Source organism: Cebus imitator, unplaced genomic scaffold (genome assembly GCF_001604975.1).
Source record: "Cebus imitator isolate Cc_AM_T3 unplaced genomic scaffold, Cebus_imitator-1.0 Scaffold525, whole genome shotgun sequence".
NCBI classification, from domain to species: domain Eukaryota; kingdom Metazoa; phylum Chordata; class Mammalia; order Primates; family Cebidae; genus Cebus; species Cebus imitator.
In genome coordinates, this window is record NW_016107840.1 from 1,206,345 (window position 1) to 1,215,874 (window position 9,530).

The window sequence follows — 9,530 nt, forward strand, 5'->3', positions numbered from 1 at the left end:
TCTTCTGCTTGGTCAATTTGGCTATTGAAACTTGTGTATGCTTTGTGAAGTTCTCGTGTTGTGTTTTTCAGCTCCATCAAGTCGTTTATATTCTTCTCTAAGCTGTTTATTCTAGTTAGCATCTCATCTAATCTTTTTCCAAGGTTCTTAGTTTCTTTGCATTGGGTTAGCACATGTTCTTTTAGCTCTGAGAAGTTTGTTATTACCCATCTTCTGAAGTCTGTTTCTGTCAATTCATCAGATTCATTCTCCATCCATCTTTGATCCCTAGCTGGTGAGGAGTTGTGATCCCTCGCAGGAGGAGAGGCATTCTGGTTTTTTTGTGTTTTCATCTTTTTTGTGCTGTTTTCTTCCTGTTTTAGAGGCTTTACCTACCTGTGGTCTTTGTAATTGGTGACTTTCAGATGGAGTCTCTGAGTGGACATCATTTTTGTTGATGTTGAAGGTACTTCTTTCTGTTTCTTAGTTTTCAGTCTAACAGTCAGGCCCCTCTGCTGCAGGACTGCTGGAGGTCCACTCCAGACTCTGTTTGCCTGGGGATCACCACAGGAGCTGCAAAATAGTAAGGGTTGCTACCAGTTTCTTCTTCTGTTATCTTCGTCCCAGAAGGGTACCTGTCAGGTGTTGGCCTGAGCTCTCCTTTATGAGATGTCTCTTTGGTTTTACAGGGTTGGGGAGCTGCTTGAGGAGACAGTCTGTTCCTTATAGGAGCTCCATCGTTCAGTGCAGAGTTATTGAGCAGGTACCTTTAAGTCTGCTGCAGCAGAACTCATATCCAACTCTTTCCCAGGTGTTCTGACCCTCTGCATTGTTCTTGCTGGGAACTGCACTCTGGAGCTGTTCCTATTTGGCCATCTTGGATCCTCTGACATTTCTTTTCTTTAAGAACTTTTAAAATATTGGCCACTTTCTTCTGAATTCTGTCATTTGAATTTTTGTTTCCCTATATATAATATGTTGCTTTTCCCTGGCTGCTTTCAAGAGATTTTTCTTTATGTTTAGTTTTCAAAAGTTTAATTATGATGCTTCCCCTGTTTCAGGTTTGCACAGCTTCTTCAATCTGTAACATTATATCTTTCACCAAAGTTGGCAAGATTTCAGCCATTATTTCTCCAAGTAACCTTTCAGCCTCATTCTCTTTCCTTCTTGCACTTCAACTGTACAAATGCTGGATCTTTTATTATTTTCTCACAGGTCTCTGTGGCTCTGTTCATTGTCTGTAAGCCTTCATTGTCTGTAAGCCTAGTTTTTCTCTCTTATTCAGATTGGGTAGAGTCTATTGTCCTGTCCTCAAATTTATTGATTCTGTACTCAGTCATCTCCACTCTACTATGGAACCCATTCAGCACAAATTTCTGCATTTTTTATTATACTGTTTAATTCTGTAATTTCCATTTGGTTCTTTTCTTTTTTAAATATATTTTATTGAGTTTTAGGTTTTGGGGTTCATGTGAAGAGCATGCAAGATTGTTGCATAGGTACATACATGGCAATGTGGTTTGCTGCCTTCCTCCCCATCACCTATATCCGGCATTTCTCCCCATGTTATTCCTCCCCAACTCCCCACCCCCTGCTGTCCATCCCCTAGTTCCCCCCAACAGACCTCGGTGTGTGATGCTCCCCTCCCTGTGTCCATGTGTTCTCATTATTCAACACCAACCTATGAGTGAGAATATGCAGTGTTTGATTTTCTGTTCTTGTGTCAGTTTGCTGAGAATAATGACAGTGTGGCAATTCCTCAAGGATCTAGAAATAGAAATTCTATTTGACCCAGCAATCCCATTACTGGGTATATATATAAAGGATTATTATTATTATTATTATTATTTTTTAAGACAGGGTTTCACCATGTTGGTCAGGCTAGTCTTGAACTCCCAACCTCAGGTGATCCACCCGCCTTGGCCTCCAAAGTGCTTGGATTACAGATGTGAGCCACCACGCCCGGCCCTATAAATCTTTCTACTATAAGGACACATGCACACGAATGTTCATTGTGGCACTGTTTACAATAGCAAAGACTTGGAAACAACCCAAATGCCCATCGATGATAGACTGGACAGGGAAAATGTGGCACATATACACCATGGAATATTATGCAGCCATAAAAAATGATGAGTTCGTGTGCTTTGTAGGGACACAGATGAAACTGGAAACCATTTGGTTCTTAATAACATGTATTTTTGTTGAGATTTCACACTCTCATTTGTTTCAAGAGAATTTGTCAGTGATTATTAAAGCATTCTTATGTTCATTGCTTTAAAATTCTTGTCAGAGAATTCCAGTATCTGGTTTATCTCGGTATCAGATGTCTTTTCTCCTTCAAGTTGTAGTTTTCTTGGCTCTTGGTATTATGGGTGACATTTTTATTGTATTCTGGAATTTCATCTCTTATTTCAGGAGACTCTGTGTCTTATTAAAATTTTTTTTAACAGGCAGCAACCTTGTTTAGGCTATCACCTAGGTTCTAGCCTATTTTCATGAGCTGCAATTGCAGTCGAAGTTTAGTTTTCAGAGCCTATGAGTGCTGTTTTGGTCTGCTTGGTTATCTGGAGCCCCCTGGGGTCTTGCTGGTCCCCCTAGATGCTGCCTGAGAAGGTGGGAGGGGTTTCTCCAGGCCAGCCCCTGGGCGTCTCTTGGCAGGCAGAAGTGTGGTAGGATTCCTCTGTTGTTGCCCCACAGCTATTTCTGGCAGGGAGAAGATAGTCTCAGGCCTGCGGAACAGAGGGACTTCCTGGGCCAGGCTGCTTACTGTGCAGGGGCCCCTTGCTGTCTCTGGATGCAGGAGGTTGAGACTCTCAGGTTATCAGAGATAAGAAGGTTTTCTGAACCAGACATCTGCTGTGCCTCAGTACCTTTCTCCAGTGCAATCTATCAAGTCAGTGTCTCTGAGTGGGGAAGGGGTCTCCTCCCACAGGGATAAAGGGGCTTGCTGAGCAAGCTGCCTGGGGTAGCCAGTATTCGCTCACCAGCTTTGCCCTCCAGCAGCCTCAGGGTCTCTGGTGAAGGGAACCTCAGGCCTGACAGGAAAGGAGAGGGCCTCTTTTGGGTGCTGATTTATGCAGGGATCCAGGTCAATCTTCCTCATCGGCAGCATCATGTTTGCCTGATATTGCTAGAGCAAATGTCCCCAGTTCCCAGGCCAAACAGCAGGAGGTGAGTGACCACCTCTCCTGTACCCCTTAAATATATAGACCTACTATGTACCCATACAAATTAAAAATGTAAAAAATATTGCTTACTTTACAGAGCTTCATGTTCCCTAAATGAGATCATCTACATCAAGTCCTTGACACATAAAAGGGTTCAAAAAATATTTTTGGTCGTTATTATTTTTATCAACCATTAAAAGGCTTGATTTATGCATAAGTTAGGGACAATACTAGCACCTGCCTCATAGCACTGGGAAGGATTTTGGTTATTTGTTACTGCATAAAAAACTCACCCCAGCTTAGTGGCATAAAATATATAGCATTTTTAGTGTTCCCAGGATATGCAGATCAGAAATTCAAAAAAGGCACCGCAGACAGAGCCTCAGCTAAGGAGACTTGAATGGGTGGGGTTGGGAAATTCTGAAGGTATCTTTGCTCACAGGACTGGCACCTACACTTGGAATACTCAAAGGGTGGGCTCAGATTCAGCTGTCCACTAGAGCAGGGGTCCGCAGCCTTCAAGCTAAGGACCAGTACTGGTCCATGGGCTGCTAGGAACCAAGCTGCACAGCAGGTGGTAAGCGGTGGGCAAGTGAGCATTACCGCCTGAGCTCCACCTCCTGCTAGAACAGTGACAGCATCAGATTCTTAGGAGAGCAAACCCTATTGTGAACTGTGCATGTGAGGGATCTAGGTTGTATGATTCTTATGAGAATCTAATGCCTGATGATCTGAAGTCAAACAGTTTCATCCCAAAACCATTCCCCACCCCCTCTGTCCATGAAAAAATTGTCTTTCATGAAAATTGTCCCTGATACAAAGGCGGCTGGGGACCACTGTGTTAGAGAGACTTCCACTGGTTCAGGGAAAGATCCCTCTGTGGGTCTGGGAACACAGCATCTGGGTGGCCTCCGGGCTGGGCAAGGGCTGCAGGGCACCCTGTGCAGTGCTGCCCCCAGGCCTGGGCCCACACCAGCTGAGGGCCTTCCATGCACTATCTTTTAGAGTCCTCATCAGTTTGTCTCTTAGGCCATGTTCAAGGTTTAAAGTTGTGTTTAGCAAGAAGGAACCGGAAGAAAAAAACTCTTCATCATCTTTCAAAGACCAAAACTCTGCCCTTTAAGAGTGAATTTTCCTTTCTAATTTGAATTTTCCTGATGGTTTCATTTGTTTTTTCTACCACCAATGCCCATCTCCTCCATGCCCCTTGCCTCTCCTCTGGCTTTTTTTGATCAGTTGAGAGATTTACTGGGGTTTCTTGGCTTTTTAAAGACACTCTATTATTTAGGGGTTTTTTTTAAGACATAGAGAAGTATGCAGTGTTTGGATATTCTAAATATAGAAATGCATTAGGCTACTTTTTATGTTATCACTAGCCATAACTGTCACACAAGTATCTTGTGTGAATGTTTATAAATTATGACATGGATGTCAAGCCACAACATAAAATCATTGCCATCCAAGCTTGAAAGCTTTATAGACCTTTCCCCATGACCTCTGGTAATGGCGGAACTCTAATTACCCAAACTCTCGTGGTAAAATCTTCCTTACCTTCACGCTTTACTGACTCACGTCTCTCAAGCCTTCACCATTACCTTGACCTATAGGCCATGTGATCTTGAAATCAAGAACAGTTCTAGGGCCGGCTATTGATGGGTCCTCTAAAAATATTTACTCTGCAGATTTTTAGAGAAAACCCAATGTAAAAGGTTCCTTGGATCCCTGTTCTGGTGAAGTCATCTCCAAGGGAGAGTACATGAGATGCTACATTAAGGGAAATAAAATTTACCTTTCTTTTTCTTTTAAAGAATGAAAGAAAAGTTCACTAATGTTTAGTAAGTTGACATGGCACCCTCTCTCTTGGTCTGTTAAGCCGTCAGCTGGAGAATCCCTTCTTGCTTGGAAAAGCCAGTCTTTTTGCTCTACTTAGGTCTTTAGCTGATCGAATGAGGCCCACTCACATTGTGGTGGACATGTGTCACGTGCCATGTGTGCCATGTACAGGGCCTGCTGGGGAAAGACTGGGAGGAGCTCCACACAGCAGAGAGCACAACTGTAGTGCTTTCATCCGCTCACATCCTCCCAGCAATTATTTTGCATTGACCTTGTGTGCACTTGGTTCAGAGTGTTTTAGGGTGTTTTCTAAAGGATAAACTCATTACTTTCATACAAATAAAAACCAGCCATATGTCAAGGTTTTTTTTAACTAGTAATTTAATGAGAACCATAAGTGAGATGATAGAACTAATTCAAAGGAGAATTCAGAAAGCACACACGTATAAACCATTGATGAAACAAATGAACAATTAGATGCAGCCCTTGTCTACAGGGCAATAATCAATTACATTTTACTGGACATAATTATTTGCATTTCTATGGAATGCAAATCTTTCATCCTTACCAACTTTTTATGACTCACAGAGTTGTAAAATAGTACAATGGTAGTAAAATGTTGCACTAGGCAACACACTCAATAATCTTTCCTTGCCTATTTTAGTCTTTCACAATACTTCCTGGCAGGTGGAATTACAAATTAAATTATCTGGTTTTTAATGAACTACCGGTTACAAGGAGAAAAACCCTGTGCATTGGAGATACCAAGCAAACAACAAGAAAATGTCAGAGCTGACATTTCTTGTTTGTTTTTTTTTTTTTTTTTTGACATTGTCACCAATGAGAAGTATTGATAAGTTATTGAACTCACATTATTACCTTGTTATACATATCTCAGAATAATATTTATGCTTATTACTACTTGTTAATTAAAATTACTACTGCTAATTAAAATTTATTAGACCCTCTATTAGGTCTTGTTATTCAACACATCAATTAAGCATATCTATTACTAGGGCACAAATTCACTGAGAAAAATATTCTGATAATTATATCCACCATAATGATTTCCACTGTGGTTCTCTGTGTTTTACCTCGTGCATTTCTTTTTTGCTTTAACTTTAAGTTCTGGGATACACGTGCAGAAAGTGTAGGTTTGTTACATAGGTATACATGTGTCATGGTGGCTTGCTGCACCTATCAACCTGTCATCTAGGTTTTAAGCCTCACGTCCATTAGCTTTTTGTCCTAATTATCTCCCTCCTTTCCATCCCACCACCCCAGACTGACCCTGATGTGTGTTGTTACCCTTGTGTGTTCTTACTGTTCAAACCCCCTTGAGTGAGAACATGCAGTGTTTGGTTTTCTGTTCCTGTTGCTGATGATAGCTTCCGGTTTCATCCATGCCTCTGCAAAGGACATGACCTCATTCTTTTTTATGGCTGCATAATATTCCATAGTATATTGGTACTTCATTTCCTTTGTCCAGTCTATCATTGATGGGCATTGGGGTTAGTTCCATGTCTTTGCTATTATAAACAGTGCTGCAACAAACATGTGTACATGGGTCTTTATAGTAGAATGATTTATAATCCTTTGGGTATATACCCAGTAATGGGATTGCTGGGTCAAATGTTATTTCTAGTTCTTGATTCTTGAGGAATCACTGCACTGCCTTCCACAATGGTTGAACTAATTTACGTTCTCACCAACCATGTAAGTGTCCCCGTTTTTCCACAGCCTCACCAACATCTATTCTTTGACTTTAATAATCACCATTCTGACTGGCATGAGATGGTATCTCATTGTGATTTTGATTTGCATTTCTCTAATGTTCAGTGATGATGAGTTTTACATATGTTTGTTGGCTGCATAAATGTCTTCTTTTGACAAGTGTCTGTTCATACCCTTTGCCCACTTTTTGATGGGGTTGTTTGTTTTCTAGTAAATTTACTTTAAGGTCCTTGTAGATTCTTGATATTAGACCTTTGTCAGTTGGATAGATTGTGAAAATTTTTTCCCATTCTGCAAGCTGCCTGTTGATTCTGATGATAGTTTTTTTTTGCTGTGCAGAAGCTCTTCAGTTTACTTAGATCCCATTTGTCAATTTTGGCTTTTATTGCCGTTGCTTTTGATGTTTTCTTTGTGAAATCTTTGTCCATGCCTATGTCCTGAATGGTATGGCCTAGGTTTTCTTCTAGGGTTTTTATGGTTTTGGGTTTCACATTTAAGTCTTTAATTCATCTTGAATTAATTTTTGTATAAGGTGTAAGGAAGGGGTCCAGTTTCAGTTTTCTGCATATGGCTAGCCAGTTTTCCCAGCACCATTTACTGAATAGGAGATCCTTTCCCTATTTCTTGTTTTTGTCAGGTTTGTCGAAGATCAGATGGTTGTAAATGTGTGGTGTTATTTCTGAGGCCTCTGTTTTGTTCCATTTGTCTATATATCTGCTTTGGTACCACTACCATTGTTATTTTGGTTACTGAGCCTTCTAGTATAGTTTGAAGACAGGCAGCATGATGTCTCCGGCTTTGTTCTTTTGCTTAGGATTATCTTGGTGATATGGGCTCTTTTGTGGTTCCATATGAAATTTAAAGTAGTTTTTTTCTAATTCTGTGAAGAATGTCAACAGTAGTTTGATGGGAATAGCACTGAATCTGTAAATTACTTTGGGCGGTATGGCCATTTTTATGATATTCCTATCCATGGGGATGGAATGTTTTTCCATTAGCTTGTGTCCTCTCTTATTTCCTTGAGCAGTGGTTTGTAGTTCTCCTTGAAGAGGTTCTTCAAATCCTTGTTAGCTGTGTTCCCAGATATTTCATTCTCTTTGCAGCAATTGTGAATGGGAGTTTATTCATGATTTGGCTCTCTGCTTGTCTGTTGTTGGTATATAGAAATGCTTGATATTTTTGCACATTGATTTTGTATCCTGAGACTTTGCTGAAATTCTCACCAGAGCTGACATTTCTTACACTCCTCAGAAGAGCTCATTATCAGCTATATTAGGAAGCAAGACTATGAAGATATAATCATAGCTGACATAATGTTAGCCAAAAAGTCATTTAAGATCATCAAGAGGTGAATTTAAAATATCATTAAAATTATCTAGCAATAACCCTCTAGCCAAGTGTGTAATGGCCTTGAGATAAAGCCATCAAAATGTGACATTTAGGAAGACTGTCTTGTTCCTGGTTTTTTATTTTATGTATGCCTTACGATGTTTTGCTTTGGGATCTAATTTATAAATTTCCAAATATTAGGAGAGCACACTTCAAACCTTTTAATTGCTGTTGATGAGAAATTCGAAAGTTTGGAGACCATGGATCTAAGTGACATCATCAGTCTAGCACAGAAAGGCACATATTTTAGAAGAAAAAAAGACATTCAGGGTAGAGAGGCAGACTAGTGGGAGTGGGAGTAAGGAAAGAAGCAATAATATCTGCTTTGTGGACCAGCCCATGGTTGTCAAATTGTGTCCCAGGGAAGTGCTTCTGGATTGCTGCATACCACAAAATGCTTTTTACCGAACAGCATTTGAACCACCTCTAGGACCCCTTTATCACCATGACCTGGTGTGATGGTTAATTCTGTGTGTCAACTTGGAGAGTGTTTTTGGAAGACATTAACATTTAAATCAGTAAATTTTTGGTAAAGCAATTGCCCCTCCATAATGCACATGATGTAGGTTGGCCTCCTGCAATTGACCTGAATATAACAAAGAGACTGTCCTCTCTAGGCAAGAGGTAATTATCCACAGATAGCCTTGGGACTTTACCCACAGGCTCCGAGCCAGACTGCCTATGTTAGCATCATGGCTCATTACAGGCTGGCTCTGTGTGTCTTAGAGCAAGCCAGATCACTTCTGTTTGCTTCAGTCTTCTCAACTCTCAGTTGCAAATGACAACAGTATTCTATTTCATTGAATTGCTGTAAAGATGAAATCAGTTTGTTAATGAAGAGTCATTACTGTACCCCTGGCAATGGTGTGCAAAATATATTACCTCTTATGATTATAACGGGATTTCCCCTAAAACTTTATTTAAAAAAATTAATCACTACTAAAAATGTGTGCAAACCACTGGAACAATCCATTTACTCAGGCTGAGGTTTTTATTTTATGCTTACTACAAAGTATTCAGTGGCCAAAAAACAAGAGGATGTTTTTCTAAATATACAGAGTTGCAATTACTTCATGTTTGTGAATCAATTCAGTCAGCAAACCAAAAAGATTCATTAGCCACCTTACTCAGAATTAAAATTCAAAACGGTGATTCTGAACATTGTGGGTGTCCCTTTGCAAGTCATTTTAAGAACAATGGCTCTCCACTCATCAGAAGACCCTCTTCAGGTCCACGTGTTAAGCAGGATCCAAGCCCTGCCTTCTGGCTGCTTGCAGTCTAACAAAGGGCTGAGAAGACACATACCTAGTTGCTATGACAGATAGCAAATAAGCATATACGGAGTACATAGCTCTATGTGCTCCAAAATGATTAACTGAATTAATGAAGCTATCAAGTGACTTATTGAACAAAGTATCAAGGGCT